Consider the following 18,510-nt stretch of genomic DNA (forward strand, 5'->3'; position numbering starts at 1 on the left):
TTATACTAGATTCATATATATAAAGCTTCTTAGAAATCTGACAACTGTTTAAAACTTGAAGCCTTTCAACAGCTCATAACCTCCCAGTCTTTGAGTTGAACTTAGAGAAGGCATAACTGAGATTAAGCAAAGCCAAAGTCAGTACCAAATGGAAGTTAATGTCTGTGTTAAGCAAAAAGGTTTCATGAGATAAAAAGAATTAATTTGACTGACTTTAAGGAACAACATATAAATACCTAGATATATACATAGCATTTACTTTTTTCTTTAATGGTTTTACCAAGTCATTCTATCATTTACGTTGTCTTGACACATATCTTACCATGGCTAAAAATGGAGATTGGGGAATTAGTAGCAAGGTGGATCTTCTGAGGTAGAAGCAACTGATGATGATAGTCCAATGATAGGTACACTTTGTGCCAGGCACTGTGCATTCATGTGACTGGTCTGAAGCTTTGAGTCTCCTTGGAAGCAAAGAGACCATTTGAAGAATGACAGGTGATGACTGTCAGTTGAAGGAGTGGATAATAGTCCTTGAAAATAAAAATAAAAAATCTAAATGACATTCAATACTTCACTGAGAATGTAAATTCATTTTTGAAGACAAATATGCCTGTCAATTCAATGGTTTCTTCTATTTCTCCTTGTTTTAAACTTTGATTTCCAGCTCAGATTTACTAGACACATTTAATATTTATTTCTGTGATACTATTTTTACAAGTTCCTTTATAGACTAGAACTGCAATTTTAATAGGCTCTAAAAATGAATCCTTTTATTTTTGGTACACAGAACACTGTGTACTAAATGCAATGCAATAGAAGTTGCAGAAAATACATGAACTTTAATACTTTTACTCTTCATTTAAGAATAGAAGCTTGTAGTTCACATTTTTCTACAAAAACTGGGAGGAAAAGCTTTTCTTTAAGTAAATGTTTGATTATTTTCCCTTCTTGTCCTCCATATAATGGAAATGAAATTTGAGAAGCTGTTTGTGAAAACAATAACTTTTATCACACTATGGATATTTTGAATTATAACCCTTATGGATAAAGTGCAAGTTTCACCTAGAATGAAACAGAAGTCTACAGGGTGATTAGAGAGATGATAGTAATAATAGAAATAATAGAAACCTCTAAATAAAAGAACTATTCTTTTTAGAAAATCATAGAGTAAAGAATAGAAATATTATTATTTTTTAAAACATGGTCAGTTGGTATCAAAGTACTTCTGCTTTTTGAATCATTTAATTTGGACAAGATCTCTTCCCAAATTCACTATTTCTGAAGAAAAGGGGCAATTAAAAGTGTCATAATTAAATTATTCTCTGTGTATTACTAATGCAAATAATAATTCATAATAACATAACAATATAATCATAATGTGATTAAATTAGTATTAGAGCAATTCTTTAATTTTGGGGTAGTTTACTTGGGTTGCTGATTAATTGTGTCATTAATACAAAGTATTGTGGAGTAGATGCCATGCACAGCTAGAGTTGTTAGCCCAGAGCATTATAAGCACAGCGGTTCTGCTTCCAGGTTAAGGAAGCTGATTTTTTTTAGCTTGGAATGAAGCTAATAAAACCCTATATGCAAGCTGGCCTCATGCAAAGCTATTTTGTGCATTTTTTCACTGCATTCCCTAGAGGTCAAATTTCTAGCAGGGTCCTTTGTTTCATGGCAGATGCAGGTGTCGTGTATTATTACCTCCTGTTTGGGACTGCCACAGAAAGTCCATTCTAGGAGCAGACCAGGGTGCAAAGATGTTCATGCAGACCTGGTGAAGGCTCAGGCACCCTATCTCAACATTTAATGTACCCATTTTTAGGCCATCCTTGAGCACACAAGGGCTTTCTTCTCTCCCCCCTTTACACCATCCTAGGTAACAATGACAATAGAAATATACTTCCAAGTCTTATGTTTTATGCTGTATCTTGAAGTGGTGCACACTAGACTTTCTTTGAGGAAATAAAGCAGAATTTTCTCAATTCAGATATGGTCATTACTCCACCAAACTATTTTGGATATTATAATTTTTAAGCCTTTTTTTTTTTTCTAAGACTTTGTCATTCACAAATTTTAGACTTATTAGGTGTAGGAGGTATCACCAAATTACTGGGGTTGACCTCCAATGTGTCATCAGTTATCAGGTAGCACAAAGATTCTCTCCTAACAAATCCAAATATTGTAGATTCACAAAAGTATTTTAGTTCTCTAGTTTAGATCTAGTTCAAATAATTCTAACAGTGAGTGTCCAACACTTTTCTCTGAAATTAAAACTATAGCTTAATGGCCCTACATCTAATATAATGCTTTCAAACAAACAAAGAAGATGAACAAGTATCCAAGAGAGACATTAGATTGCTTCTACAGTCTAGAGACTGTAGTGCAGGTAATAAACAGCTTGGACTACATCATGGAAGTTGCAAAAATTCAAAGCAGCCCAACCCTATTGATCTTACTACAACATTAGCTGGCAGTTTCTAAATGCAAAACATGTTAAATCTAAGTTAATGTGGCTTCTGCATTAATTCAATTCTTTCTTGCTTCAGCAAAAAAATGCTTGTACTGTACAAATCCTACTGTTGCAGAGCAATTCCTTAGATATAAACAGCTGGGCTATTCTTAATGTTCTCTATACTGCTGAAGATCTCAGAAAAGCTGCAGAGATACATCACAGCAATCATTAGAGATCAAGAGTTCCCAATTACTAAGTCACACCTACTTGTCAAGCAGTTGATACAAATGAAGCAAAACTAAGAGTTTGTATTTAGCAAGGAGTTTTCTAAGAAAAATGAAGATCACACTTCCAGAATATTTTATTTAAAATGCAGATACATCACCAGAGAGGCAATTCTGCCACGCCAGTTTAGTTATGTTGTCTTAGCAAACCAGTTAACTGGAGCCACAGTGTGATTTGGAAGTTGACAGAAGGGTTACAATGACTACAAGTGTTTAATCCAAAGGGCTAGTAATTACTCACCTCTTTGGCTTTCCTGAACTAGGCCGTGTATATCTATTGCATTAGCAAATCCTTATCAGGTACAACAGTGCCTACAGCTGGAAAGATCACTGACAGAGAAAAATATAGAGATTTGGGCAACGTACAATGAAATATTTGCACTAAAATAAATAAGAAGGTTTTCTTTGGACGAATGCCTGAAGGGTTCTAAGCACTTTTGCATAAAACCGATTTGCAATTTTACATGATGGTTTATGTAAAACCAAACTGATGTCATGTAGAAATTCAAGAGATAATAATGATCTAAATCAAAGTCTTGTTCTGGGCAAAAAGGAACACATCAAATATGGAGCTAAGAATTTATTTTTAGTTACAATAATGTTTTTACAGTCTTATAGTCCAAAATAATACAGAAAAATATAATTAATAATACAGTTAAAATTGCTACACCAACAATTTCTATCCCACCCTTTTCTCTGTTGTGATGTTCACCTTTCCAATGTCCTTCTGAATCCTAAGGTCAACAGCTGAACCTTTCTCAACTGCCACAGGGGTGGTAGCGATCATAAGCCATCAGCAACCTGAGGACTTTGCATGAAGGAGTATAATCTTTATGGTGGGAGTTTCTTTCCTTTCAGTCTCAGATTTGTTTCTACAAGCTTTCTCACAACAGACAGCTTCCTTTCCATTGATTCCCAACTATTCTTGGCAGAAAGAGCTACTGTTTGTCATCCACTAACTCCCTAGGCCTGTGGGACTGTTGCTACACAGGGTTCTCAGAGGGGTTAAGGTAACACACTTGGCGTGAATTCACCAGACAACTGTTGCAACAAGCTAAATCCAGCTCAGGCTGTACCAGCCCGGATGAGACCTGAGACCTTGCACTGGCCACTCAATGCAAAGCTTGTGGCCTTCTACTAGGGGTGGCAGAAAATCATATTTAGTGGTCTTCAGCTGTCACCAAAGTGAACAGAAACGTACCACTGACCTTCTTCTGATGGGATCTGGCTCAGCTTATGCATCCCATCAGGTTAAATGGAAAGGAAACAAAACTGTACTTGTGTTTCCTGAATGTATCTTCAAAATGACTAGACTAGAGAGAGTTCAGAGGAAAAATTTCAACTTTTTTTTTGCGTTCAGTATAGTTAACATTATTAAGAAAAGGGACTTCTTTCAGTGGTTGGAGTGTAAAATTGAAAGTATTGAAATGTAGTAAAAGAAAACAAAACTCTCTTCTTTCTTGCTAGATTGGAGACTTGAAATTGCACAAATTGGCTAATGTGTTCAGAGGCAGAATTGGGAAAGTGAAAGTAGTAAAAACAAGCCAACTTCCCAAATCCATAATCCGTTTTATATTTATTAATCTAGAGCTTGTTTCTAAATAGAGCTGTTTTCTTATTCACCCAGATTTTTGAGTGCTGAGTACACTAAACCTATGAAAGATCCTTTTGAGACTGACCTCTCTCAAATGTGGAATCAGAAATGTTCCTTGTTAACTTGCAGTGTCTGTTTGATGCCAGCATATGGTTTTGTTGTTATCTCTTTGAATTAAACAACACTAATTTCCGTATATCTCCATGTTGCTGTTTTCCTCATACTTACTTAGGTTGCTCTTTAATGCTTCTTTGTTTCCAAATCTTGTTTGAGACCACTGAAAATGGGAAGAGAGATATAAAAGAAATATGTTTGAGATGAATAGCTACATCTTTCATAAATCTGTTTTTTAATTACTAATGAGCTCAACATAGTAATGCATTTTACTTTAATTATGATTTTGATGACCTTCTTAGAGCTGAAAGCCATTTCTCTTTATTTAATGACACGCATGTGTGTGTTTGGGGAGTTCTGTTGCTAAGTGATTTGCAGGAAAGCCAGTGAAGCAAACTAATTAAGCATCAGATAATACTTTGTAGTGTTTTTATGGAATGGCATTATTGGACGAAGAAGAGACCTGTCTTGCATTTGCAAAATCTTCAGAGTTTGAAGGTTTGAGAGAGCATATCAGACCCAAATTTGAAAAGAATCCCCCGTCTCCCTGTTTTACCACATCCAAGTTGTACATTTGACCATATAATACAACAGTAGGCTAGTGATAGATAAGTGCAATGCGGATCGGTCCTGTTAATTTACAATGGTACAAGGTATGTTTGAATCTGATACTTTCCTGTTTCTTTTTCTTTTTCTTTTTCTTTTTCTTTCTCTTTCTCTTGCTTGCTTGCTGTTTCTTTTTAAATAAGAATCACCATTGCTCTTTCCTACAGTGCACTGCATCTGACATATAGAGTGTATAAATTCAGCCTGTAGATACAGAACGTGTCAACTTCAGAGTGAATCTGCAGCAGGTGGAAGCGACACAGCACTGACTTCAATACGGTTCTGTCACAATGATGATGGAACCTCGGTCAGCTCCACACACAGTTTAAAAACACTTTTTATAACAGAATTGCTCATAATAAGCTCTTTCACAACAGCAGCCCAAAAGATTGGGTTCTTAATATGGAAATGCTTAAGCAATTCTAGAAGACAACTGGTGTAGGATTCTTATACTGCATCTTGTTTTGGAGAGGAAGGGAAGCTGTATAAACTTTGGCAGCAAGGATTTTAAGCCTTCAGTTGGGAAGCTGAAAAGGTATTAATAAGTTATAAAGCATCTGGGTAGCACTTAGGCATACCATAATGAAGAGGTAAATGGTATGTCCTTTAGTAACAAGGTATATATGGCCTTAACATGCATTTTTTAAACTGATTCTTTAAAACCACTGCTAACATACAGATAGTACATGAAGGAAAAGGAAGACTTTTCAAGGATAACTGAATGTACAGAATCCAACCTCTACCCCATTTCATTAATTTAAATTTTATTAATTTCTTTCTTAAAGAAATGAACCACACAATTTTTTTCTTTATTTTTTTTAAAGAGAGTGAAACCAAAAGCATTGTATAAAGCACAGACTTTAAGCTAAATTGATTTAGACTTTGAGAAATTCAGGGGAAATTATAGTTTGGACATCTCCTAATTTAGAAAACATGCGTTTCACAATACTTTTTCTTTTTCACTCTGATTTTCCTCTATATCTTCTTGTTTTCACTTAATAAACTACCTCCCCCCATTGATCCTACCAGACCAAAACCATGTTTATGTAATACATTATTAAAGTGGTGTCAGGCTCATGATATAGTATGCTTGGGACTTTGCAGTAACATTTTTTTGCTTGGTGTTCCTTAAAAAATACTCAAGGGATTCTAAGGCAATATTAGATCCTTTCACAACATACCGCATAAGCTTTTCAGTTGTATTCCATGAAGTTACTAAACAAAATCAAAGGTGGTGTTGTTTCCTACATTCTGCTTCAGAGTTACTTACTGTAGGCAGGTTTTTTTCTCCCCAAAGAAAAGGCCTAATATTTGAGAGATGCGATATATTTATTTTACTACATTTGCCAGTGGGGAACTCACACAGATGGTGGTTAAAGAGAATAACCTGCCATTGTGCTGTGAGAGCATGTACCAACCCTGAAACACTCAATTGCTCATGTACCTACAGCTTACAATGTACTCCTATTGCAACCTGCTCAAAGCACACCACTCTAATTAGTTAAATGAATTGAGTCCTGTCTCTCTTCTCAGGTTTGAAATCAAAATACTTCTCATGTTTCTGTGTGACAGAGAGGGTTGTTCTTAACTCGGGAGGAAAATGGTCCAAGAAAAGGGCATGTATTTCAATTGCAAGGATTAAATGGTAGCTAAAACTGATATCACAGCACCGGTATGCAGCATGACATGCGGGTACTGTATGTCCTGTTAGAGGACAGAGCTGTGAAAGGGTTGCCTTTTTGCCTTATTCTGTATGCTGCATTCTGGGCCAGGTAGAGCTCTCCCAAAGGAAAGAAAGTAAGTCTCTTCCCCAAAAAAACCTGAACATGTTCAAGCAGAAAACTGATTTCTGCCAACTTTATTCTGCCCTTTAAAGAGAATGAGAAAGACAGCAAGCTGGAGGGTGTAATACAAATAAACTGAAAGACTTCAACAAAGAGTACAGGGAAGGAGTGTAGGAGGCCTTCAGAAGTGAAAAGTTGGATTTTTCCCAGGAGAAAATGGACAACTTCTGGAGTAGGAGAGAAGCCCAGAGGCAATATGCAAACAGGCTCATAATACTAAGACTTGCTGAACCAAGAGGAAGAGTGAAGGGAGGGACCCACCCTGCAACAATATGTTGTGCATATTTTATTCTGAGCCCTCTTCTTTCAGTGTTACACACTAACAATTCAGATTTTTGGTCTCAAAAGTTTCTGTGTGCTAGTTGGTGTTCCAGTACAGGAAGTTTGGAAATCAAGGGCCTTTTGGTGTCTTTTGTCATGCTCACTTTTAGGAAAATCTCAATACCATGGCTTACCACGGGAATTCCATGTTTGGAAGGTATTACTGAAATTTGTGGTTTACCTATATTCAGTTTGCACTGGAAGGTGTGAAACCTATAATGGTGCAAAATAGTCATGTTTGAATGCTGTCCTCATCCCTGCGTCAATCAAGGATGGACAAAGGAAAAGGAGTGCAATATTTCTTGTCAACAAGCTGTTTCTGTGAATAGTAGGAGACGTTAGTGTTGCTTTCATATCCTATATAGGCAGTTTTCATCTGTCTGCTGATACTGCTATCAGTACTGGCAGTCAATACAAGCTGTGATTTTTGGATTTGTGATTCCAGTTCTTGTCTCCCAGGAACTGAGCAGAATCAATCTAATTACTTAGTATTTGTAACAATAGTCGGATGGTTTCCACAACTTCCACATAATATTTCAAATTAAATCTTTTTTAGCCGTGCCTTTTAAGAAATCACTTTCATTAAGTGAAACTGCAGAAAGAATTTCTGTCTTTTTTAGCACTAAGGGGACATTTTACCTGTGTAGGTTTGGTTTTTTTTGGGGGGAGTTTTGTGCTTAGAAATAAAATCACTTATATGAGTACAAAACAAATATCTTCTGTATAATGGACAATGTGGAAATTGTTATTGCTGCATCATTAACAAATGTCTTGTTTAGACATCGAAAGTGCTTTCTGTAAAAGGTGAGCTCTTGTTCACGTTACATTTATTCATCTGTGTCATGGTTTAACCTCAGTCGGCAACTGAGCACCACACAGCCTCTTGCTCACTCCCTCCACACCCCAGTGGGATGGGAGAGAGAATCGGAAGAGTGAAAGTGAGAAAACTCGTGGGTTGAGATAAGAACAGTTTAATACTTAAAATAAAATGAAATAGTAATAATAATAATAACAATAGCAATAATAATAATAATAATAATAATAATAATAATAATAATAATAATAATAGAATATACAAAGCAAGCAATGCACAATGCAATTGCTCACCACCCACCGACTGATGCCCAGCCAGTCCCCGAGCAGCGGCCCCCCCGGCCAGCTTTCCCCCAGTTTATGTACTGAGCATGACGTCACATGGTATGGAATGTCCCTTTGGCCAGTTTGGGTCAGCTGTCCTGCCTGTGCCCCCTCCCAGCTTCTTGTGCACCTCCAGCCTTCTCAGTCGGTAGAGCATGGGAAGCTGAAAAGTCCTTGACTAGTGTAAGCATTACCTAGCAACAACTAAAACATCGGTGTGTTATCAACATTGTTCTCACCCTAAATCCAAAACACAGCACTGTACCAACTACTAGGAAGAAAATTAACTCTATCCCAGCTGAAACCAGAACAATTTGAAATGTTTGTCTTTAAAAATAAGTAAATAGGAGCCCAGAAGGAAGTTTTAGAACTGTATGTTTTGAAACATTGATCTAAGCGTTGTTAATGGAAGTGTTATCTAAATCTTGTAGAAGTAATGAAAATTTCTCCAGGTGTTAAACTGCAGAATCTTCTGTCACTTTGATATAAGGGTTAGACGACAAAGTGGATTGCCTTGTCCATCAAAGTGCGGCTGAAGAAAATTTCATTGACTACTGAGGTAAGAGTGACAAATACACAGGAAAGTTCATGTGGAATTTATCAAATTTAAAGAAACTAGATGCTTACCAAAAAAACCCCCAGGAAAAAAGCTAGTGCAAGATGATGTTAAGTTTGCATAAATCCATTTAGCTCAGGAATCATTTTATAATTGGATAACAATGGTGATTGCTAAATGAAAGAATCATGGCTTTATCTAAAAAGACACATTTAAATTTACTTGATTTAGTTTCTTTATCATTGGCTAAACTGAGAAGAGTATAACCATATGACTTTCACAGACAGTCTAAAACAAAGGTGGAATGAGTTTACTTAAAAACGTACTTGCCTTCAGCTTTATTCTATAAGGCTAGTCATTATCTTGAGTTTTAAACTGAGCTATGAGGAAAAGAAAAAGAGTAGGGTGTACAGTTTTGTTTAGTAGAATTATTTCCTTAAAGGCAACACATTATTTGGCTTGAATTATTTGGTGTCACCATGGCCAGATGGAAAACTCAATTTACATTTTATTTTAACTGATTTATCAACTATTCCATTGACAAAGAGAGGTGTTACCTTGGTGAGTGAGAAAAATGTTATTTTCTGCTTATAGTTGCATTAAAATGTTACAGTATTTCAGAAGTTTTCACTCAAAGCCTTTTCATCACTATTGCTGTTTCCCAGACTCCTCCATTTTCAGCTGTTCCTAGAACTGAGAGCTCTAGTAGGTGTTACTACGGCTGACATTTTACTGCCATTTCCTCCATCCCTCCCCATATATTGATGAATGCACAGTATATTAAAAGGGCTGCATATGTTAAGGACTTTGTCAACCCACTGCAGGGTCTTAATTGGTTTGTTGAGGCAGTACTGATATTTCCTCAATTTCCTTCAGGGAAACTGACAGCTTAAGAGAACAAGAATTCAATCCCTGACTTCCTAAATCTCTCACCCTTGTTATATCATATGCTTTTTTTCAAGAGAACAAGTCAAATACCCAAAGCCTAGGTGAATCTTCAAAGCTAAACAGGAGCTTGTGCTTTACTGCTTGACAGAGGAAAAGACAGAAAAGCAGTAGTTAAATTATGTTTTGATCCACTTGACCTTCCTCTCTGCTTGGACACAGTGCATATGTGTTCCTCTTCTGCCTTGCTTACATTTCTCCAAAGGCAAAGAAAACATGTATTCACTGGCCACAAACAGTATCTAACATCTTCCATGGGCTCATGATTGTCTCAGAAATTTGGAACTACGGAACCATGGCATCGAGTCTTTTTCCAGCAGATACAGACATCCATAGAAAGTCTTGGTGTCCCACCATGAGAAAAAGCAATTTTGTACATGCCACCTGTTTTCTGAGCATGTTTTGCTGGTTGCAGCTTCTGGGACATCTATGATTTGAGGTCTATTCGCTTTTTGCACAGGTTTCCCCCAAAATCTCTTTCCTCTAGAACCTTATAAAGAAGCATGCATGGGGCCTGAAATGCTGCAGAACAGGATCAGTGGATTTAGAGGGTTTTATTTTGTAATGAGAAAAAGAAAGGGACAAGATTTAGAAAGCATGAGAGGTGGAAAAACAACCTACTATTTTAAATGGTATTTCACATGCTGATATTGAAACTTTTAGCACTCTGTTTGTGGCAAGAGGGCTTGTATAAGTTCAGTGACATGGTAACTCTTTGTACCCCTTCCTTTAAATTCTGGGAAAGAAAAATAAGAATTCTGTTTAAAATTAGAAAAAGTCTTATTGGCAGCAGCCTCATTGTGGTGTTGGGTTGACAGTTGGACTCGATGATCTTAGAGGTCTTTTCCAACCTTAATGATTCTATGATTCTATGATTCATTTTCTCATAGTAGAAAATAAGTAAGGGTACATTGTCATGAAATATTAGAACAGCAGTATTTGAACTGGGGACATGTTTGCATTTCATGACATGCTTGTTTGATTTCCTTTGTTATTTTATTCATGATATTCTTCAATCACCCTGATTTATTAATTTCATGTGAAATATATATTTTAGCTCGCGCAAATGAGAGTACATTTGAAAGCCATTTTTTTGAAAAAAAAAAAAAAATCCACTCTGACTGATGGATATTGATAATCTTGGCATGGTTGAAGCAGAAATTTTGCAAGCACCAGAAACAAGGTTGGTTGGTTATTTATTTATTTATTTATTTATCTTTCCCAGGCTGGTAATAAAACTGAAAATTTCGAGGAACGCATCAAATGTAAAGAATGTTTCTGTAAAAGAGGACCTTTCCAGAGAAAACTGGGATTTAAAAGAGCTCCTGTTCTGAATTGCAGCCCCATAGGGCTAAAACTACATCTGATGACAGTTAAAGAAATGCCACGGAAAAGGGAAAAAAGAAATTAGAAAGAATGTTTTGTATTACTTACAATTCATTCAATTTTCCCCTTAGGCAAACAAACCATTATCTTTAGTGATGACAAAGTCTTTAACATTATATGAAACTTTCTTATTTTACTCTAAGCCCAAGAATAACATTTCTTTAAGAGGTAGGTGAAAGAAATAAGAAATTGATAAAAGAAGTGTTCAACTTTTAATTAAGTTTAGCTGAGAACAGTCAGATTAATAATTTGCTTTATTTTTCCTTCAATATCAGAAATCCTATATCAAAACCCTTGGTTCAGTAAAATGTAGTTTACCATGCAGAGAAAATTCTATGCTTCCTGCATTTCCATAGCTAATCTTTTTATTATCCCAAAGCCAGCTTTTATAGTCCAGAGCAATAAGTTTTTTCTACTGAGGAAGTTTTAAATGGGCATCAATGTTGGGCAGTCTCTCTCCCTTTTCTTCCTCATAGTCAGAAAGCACAGTAAACAGCTAAGGTATGTCTAAATAACCCAAAATAAATTCAGTTACATTTCTCCAAGCTGTGTGGTTTGGTGTGGTTCAAAAAGTTATATTAATATGATAATTCTGCAAATTCAGACTGATTTGCATTTTCTATAATTTTGGACTATTTGCTCTGGCTCCTTATATGCAGCACCAAAATGCTTTCAGCTAATTTGTCTTATGATTCATAGTCTTATTTTGGGACATTTGCGATTTCTTCTCCACATGTTTTAATGAATGTTTTTGTTGAATAATCAAGATGTTGCAAGTGACAAATGGGGTGCTAGTGCACTGTTGTTATGCAATAGAGAAGAGAGTCGTTGCAGGCTACATATCCTGATGATGGCCCACTTTCACTACTGTGAAGTGCTGAGAACATTTTTAAGTGAATCCACACTGTTCACTTCCCATTTCTCTTACTATTTTTTTATGGACAGGAATTTTACCTGATCTGCACTGCTGGGATAGTAACCCCTGTTTGGGTATTGCTGTGTATCTCAGGCTCAAAGGCGAAGAGGCTAAACCTCTTTCTAAGAAGTAGAGTCACAGCACCTTGCAATTGTTACCATATGGTTCAACTGACTGAATTAAAGAATCTAATTCCAACAAAGAAGGGGGCAGGCTCTGAGCTGACTATAACCATTCCATTATAAAAATAAAGAGGCGGTTTGATGCTCAGTAGCTTTAAACTCCAACAAACCAAACTGTTTGGAACTAGGAAAGGAAGAGGAAAAATTAAAACATTGTTCTGCTACTAGGAGGTGATTGTGTATGAAGGTCTAAGATACCTCATCCTGATAACTGCACGTATTTCTGCTCTTTATCTGCTTTGCTCTCCTTTAAAAAAAAAAAAAAAAAAAAAGAATTGTTAAAACTAGAAGGAAAACAGATAAAGGGAATAGGAATGATCCATGTTTTAAAGTGCCTTCCATATGTAGGACCAATTAGATTTTTACTCTCCTCATTACAATCTCATTGGTTTTAAAAATGTTATGCTGTTATATGGGAATTAGTTACTTGTCCTGTCTGGTTTATGTTTCTGCAGTGGTACAATTTCTTTGTATATAACTTAGTGAATTGGTAGAACAAGAACTACTTAACATATGGACGGGAGTCTTGATTAGGATGCCAAATCATTAGGACAGTTTAGAGGTCCAGGATAACAATGGTAAAGTTTAATTTCTATCCTACAGATTATCAAAACATATGAATGGGATTAAAAATTTAAGATCAGAAAGTTACTTTGTTTTACAAGAGCATCTTACTGCAGACACCACTTGCTTCTTCAGTGTTCTAAAGCTGCATTTTTGCATTTAAGATTTTTTTATAAGGAATTGGCAGGTTTGGGCATCGTCAGGTTTGCTGTTGACGAGCCCAGATCTCCTCTTTCCAAACTTTTCAGGTAGAAATCTAGCTGGTATGACCATTTTGCTATACAGTGCGCTTGAATTAGCATACCACTGTCTTTCTTTTCATATCTTGTCAAGATGCTTAGCCAGTGACTGAACTGAACCAAGTGTGAAATTTCCACTTGTAAAGTCTTCTCTAACTTGACATAACAGTACTGGTTAAATCCGTGACAGGACATTTTCCCCTAAATTCATTGGCATCCTTGTCATCTGCATGCCAACATCTCATCTCTGTTCCCAGCAGTTAGGTCCCCCTTCCATTCACTAGTGAATTAAATGGTAAATTAAGTAATGATGTTTAACAGTGAATTAAATAATGTTTCATATTAATAGGTTTGTGGATTCCTTCTTGAGAATCCTTCCTGGCTTTTGGCCAGATCAATCACCTTTTCCATTCGGACTAGTCTCCTGTATTTATGTTCTGTTATTTCTCTAACATTCAGCAGAACATGTTTAGAAGGCTAGAGTGCTAATACACATCTTACAGCAGCATGCATTTTCAGATGGGCCCAACAGCAGTTGCCCTTTCTCCACAGCAGGGAATATACATTTCTGATGTGTTAATGAATAAGGTTGTCCAGCTCTCTCAGTTTGAGGCTGAAAAGCAGCTGCAGGATATACAGACAATACATCTACAGATACAAGGGCCATGGCTGAATGGCAGACAACTAGGAAATAATTGAGTAGTTTAGGGCTACAAGCATTTCAATATTTATCGTCATGAAAGGTTTTTCTTAAAAGCTTTTATAATTTTAAAGGCCATCTTTTGGAGCCCCAGAGGTACAGCTATTGTTGCTAGACAGCACACAGAAAAATGTACACATATGTGAATTGTAGTATATAAAGTAGAGAAAAAGGACATGTGCTTGTGAATGAAGCTTTTCCATAGGAATAATCTCTCCAATTCTGCTTTTTTAACAGTTATCAAAATTAAGCATAGCTGGACTTTCACAACTCTCAGATCATGTGTTTGCCTTTTACTTTCTAAGAAAATGAATAAGACTCCTAAGGGACATGGTGGTATTTTCAAGCTTTCATAAAAATCAGACTTCACCCTCATTTATTTAATTATAAAAGAGGACAGAAAAAATAACTTCTCCCATCTTTTTTCTTTAAAACAGTTAGCTTAGCATACCCTAGATTTAAGCCTAGTATGATCTTTATTACTTTTTAAATGGAACTTCTCAGAGTTATTTGTCTTTGAAACAAATCAAGAAGGAGACCATATGTACCGCTGCAGACTATCTCAAAATGCAGCTTCATAAGCCCTTATTTCAGTTGAGAGGGGATAAAGAGAATAATTTATTTTCATAATGGCTCTATTAGGGCAGACCATGCCTCTGCCTAGAAATGCCCTGTTAGCAAAGCTGTCATCCAACAATGATCTCTGGGAAGGCGAATGAATATAACACAGACTGTTCCTGCATTTGTTTTAGAATAGTCAATAACTTCCCCCATGCCTCTACTATTTCACAAAGCATCATAATTTCTTAAGGTTTATTTTTTGTTTAGTAATAATGCCCTCTCATGGACCACAATTCGATCCAAAGTGAAAACTTGCCTAAGCAGGGAATTATACACTAGAGAAATATTTACAAGATCTATTGTAATTTCTCCTGCAAGTAGTCTACACAGTCATTTTTCAGACTACTGTGTGAAGTTGATATACTGAATTTCTTCTTCCACTACCCCTGGTCATATTCCAGAGTGATATATGACCGTTCAAGGCACTAATGGGGTAAGAGCAAGGTGATCCAGTTTCAAAAGCAAATTCTTTGTAGGACACTTGGGAACAGGAAGTGCTAAGAATAATAGGCTGGACAGCTACTATGAAAAGGTGTTACTTGGGAATACTCAAAGCTTAAGGGGTTCCAGGAAAGGATAATCTTAAATAAGAACCCAAGCCTCATTGAACTCAGGGTGTCCTTTGAGCTAAAGATTGGATTTTGCATGTCATGGTTCACTACTGGAAGGTAAATCTAAGATGGCCTTTTCATTTTCAAGATTAAAAAAAGGAAGAACACTCTGGCATAGGTTCACAGAAATTTTGGACTATTGCACTAGCTTAAATATGATTCTCAATTCCTATTGGAATAATTGGTCACATGTGTTTCAAATACAACAATGTATATGCAGATTTGATTTCACAGGACAGGAAGGGGAAAAAATGGGTTTCAATTAAGAAGCATCCTAAATGGAGTATACGGAAATGTTGTTTGCAAGACACATGAGAAATACTGCCATTCTAGTTTTAAATAAAAAAGAAAAATGTGAAGCAAAAACAATTGTAATGATTAATTTGACACTGACCAGTGCACATGCAGAAGATTATGATATGGTAGAGTATGATGAGACACAGATCATTTACTTCAAAGTGTCAATAGAAAAGGTTGAAGAAAGAAGTTAGACATTGCTGGGATTTATGCTGAGATGTGAAAGTGCCTGTTTACAGTATGATGTCATCAGGAGCTGATGAGTTTGAAGTTATGATGTGAAATATCCTTTTTACATGGATCAATGAAAGTTGATTAAGTTTATTATGTACTACCTTGGAAATTAACCTTTTATTGCTCACTAGTGGTCAAATATTTATACTGTGGTACAGTTCAGAAGTCTTGCATTCTTTGGGTATATTTGCATGCATAACTCAGCATTTAGCAATTGTTTAGGTAAGAAACTGAAGAACTGAAGAAAAAATTTAGGTTTTAAGATGAATACACTAATTGTGCAATTTAGTTGCTGGGAGTTACACCTAGCTATAAAAATGTCCTATAGAATAGTGAACTTAAAATTAATTGCTTAATCTTAGGCCTATGATCTGGCTTTCAGACTTGTTAAAAAAAAAAAAAAAGGGCTTGCAGGAGTTGTAGCAGCTTTTGGGAGAAGACTAATCAATCCATTAGTGCAAAGTCCCATAGTACTCTTATGATTTGGGCGCTTTGGTCTTGAAGCCTGAATTGATGTAGGAGGAATTTCAAGTGATGGCTCTGAAGAGCTTTAGGTCAAACCCAGCATCACTAATCATGGACTTTTTTGCTATGGCATGGAGACATTATTCCTCACATCCTCAGCCTCTCTGATCAAGACTGGAAAATAAATGCTTACAACATCCACCACCCTCGTCTATCTCAAAAGGAAAAAGATTGTAATAAAGATTCCAGTTCAGATGTCAGTTCAGATACAAGTTCTTAGCATAATAAGCCATGATAGCTGTCAAGGGTTAAAACAACCTCTGTTTTAGAATTCTGCAAATTCCAGAAACAACAAAAAACCAATCTATAAAAGCCAACAACTTCTGAATTTTTCAGAAGATAATCTTTACATATCTTTAAGTAAAATCAGTATTTTCTCTCTTTGGAAATGCTATTGTTATTTTATTAGACAACATCTCCTATTGCACTTAACTCACTGGCAGGAGTAAAATTCTTTTCCTCCCTTTTTGTGCTTTGATGTACATTTTCCTGGGTGAAATGTTCATCTACTTATTCTTGATACTAACATGAACACACTTGGTACAGAAATATGTAAGAGGAATAAATGCATGGAGGCAATTACTGGCTCCTGATTAAGCGCTGACAAGAGTAGTCCCAGCTTGTGCTTGGATTTGTCACTTTCAGGTGACATTGGATAAAAAACTTCAAATCTCTCTTTTAGGGATGAAAGGCAACAAAGCCTTTTTTGTGGATCTGGCCTGAAGACAGTGTCAATTTACATCAGCTGACACTGTGGCAGACTGTGAGTAAGTGGGCATAAGGTATTCTGTCACCAGACAAAGTGACATTAATATTGTGCCTCACCATGAGTTATCATGGCCACAAGCCATTAGTTCCAATTAAAATAATGATTTTCTCTTTCAGGATGCAATGCCAGACTTTGTATCAGGTCAGTGATTAACGCATGTTCCTTTTGTGCCTTTAATGGTGAAATATAAACAGGGTAGGCTAATCATCCATCTTCTTTCTAACTGACATTTTTAAATAGGACAAGCACACACTGGATGCAGACGTTCACCTAGGTATAGTGACTGTTTAGTGAACACAATCATTTGTCTCAAATTCAACCTAGCGCTTAAAGCCAGAAGTTCCAAGAGGTGCCAGTTTCTGGTGTTGATCATCTACAAAGTACTGTATTTTTGAAAAACACTAGGTGATACCTTTTTTTCTGTCTCCACTTTTTTCTAAGTAAAAATTCTCCAGTTTTTTTGTGGTGTGGGTTTTTTTGGTTTTTTTTTTGTTTTTTTTCTTCCTTGGAGAGATCTTTAGTGGATTTTACAGCAAGTTATTCCAAACGATTCATCTAGAAGGACTGAAACACAATGTCACGCTATCACAGTTTTAACTAGCTATTGCATGTTGACTGTGCCATGGTGTTAACTGTCTATACTTATTTTAGTTCAAGACATACACAAAATAAGATTTACACAGCTTTAACAAAAGAGGGTTAAGCAAACAAATTAGCTAAGGTTTACTGTGGGCTACGAGCACAGATACAGTTATTAAATATTGGTATTAGTTGGAAAGTGACAGAAACAGTATGTTTATAAAAACCACAACAACCCACAGAGATGATTCATCATAACTAGAAGTCATACAGCTCACAATGCAGGTTTCAAATAACCTCTTGTATCTGCACTCTGAAAATCAGGCAAAACAATTTTTAGGGACTACTTTTTTAAGCTATTATATTCTTCAACAATTTCAGCCTTCTGTCTGCAGTTTTAATGCTGCTTATGCCTACAGAAGGACTGCAGTTAGCTGCCAAAGGGCACAGTGTCTAGTGGCCCAGGAAGCCGTTCTAGCATTTGCCTAATAGTATTATTTGCTTTGCTTTGTACATACCCATATTGCCTATCCATGCTCTGGAAGTCTTCTTAAGTATAAGGGAAGTGCAGAGCAAAAAAATAAGTTGAAGTTGTTGGGTTTGGAGACAGTAATAAAAATACTGTATTAGGCAGTCACACATTTGAACTGTTCAGCAATCAAAGCCCCCTGAGAGGAATGAGCTCTTGGAAGCTGCCTCTTCTCAAGTGTGTTTGTCCACTCGCTCAGATACGTTGCAGGGGAGGGACTGTACATGGTTTTGAGATGGATCTTACCAGTTTGAACCTTACCTTCCCACTTTAAAGATTGGTCACCTAAACTGGAAAACCAACATCCCAGCAGCCTTGTTTTACAGGGTTTAACATCCTGTTACACCCCTCCTTGTCACCGCATTGTGAAATAAAGCCCAGTGTGGATAGATTTAAACAATGCTGCTGTTCTCATATCTCACCATGGTTTCCTCATTGTGGCAAGATAAGCCTCCTAAATAAGCACTGCCATTTTCCTAAGTGGCTGGAAGAAAAGTGT

This window comes from Aptenodytes patagonicus, chromosome 2 (assembly GCF_965638725.1).
Source record: "Aptenodytes patagonicus chromosome 2, bAptPat1.pri.cur, whole genome shotgun sequence".
NCBI lineage: Eukaryota > Metazoa > Chordata > Aves > Sphenisciformes > Spheniscidae > Aptenodytes > Aptenodytes patagonicus.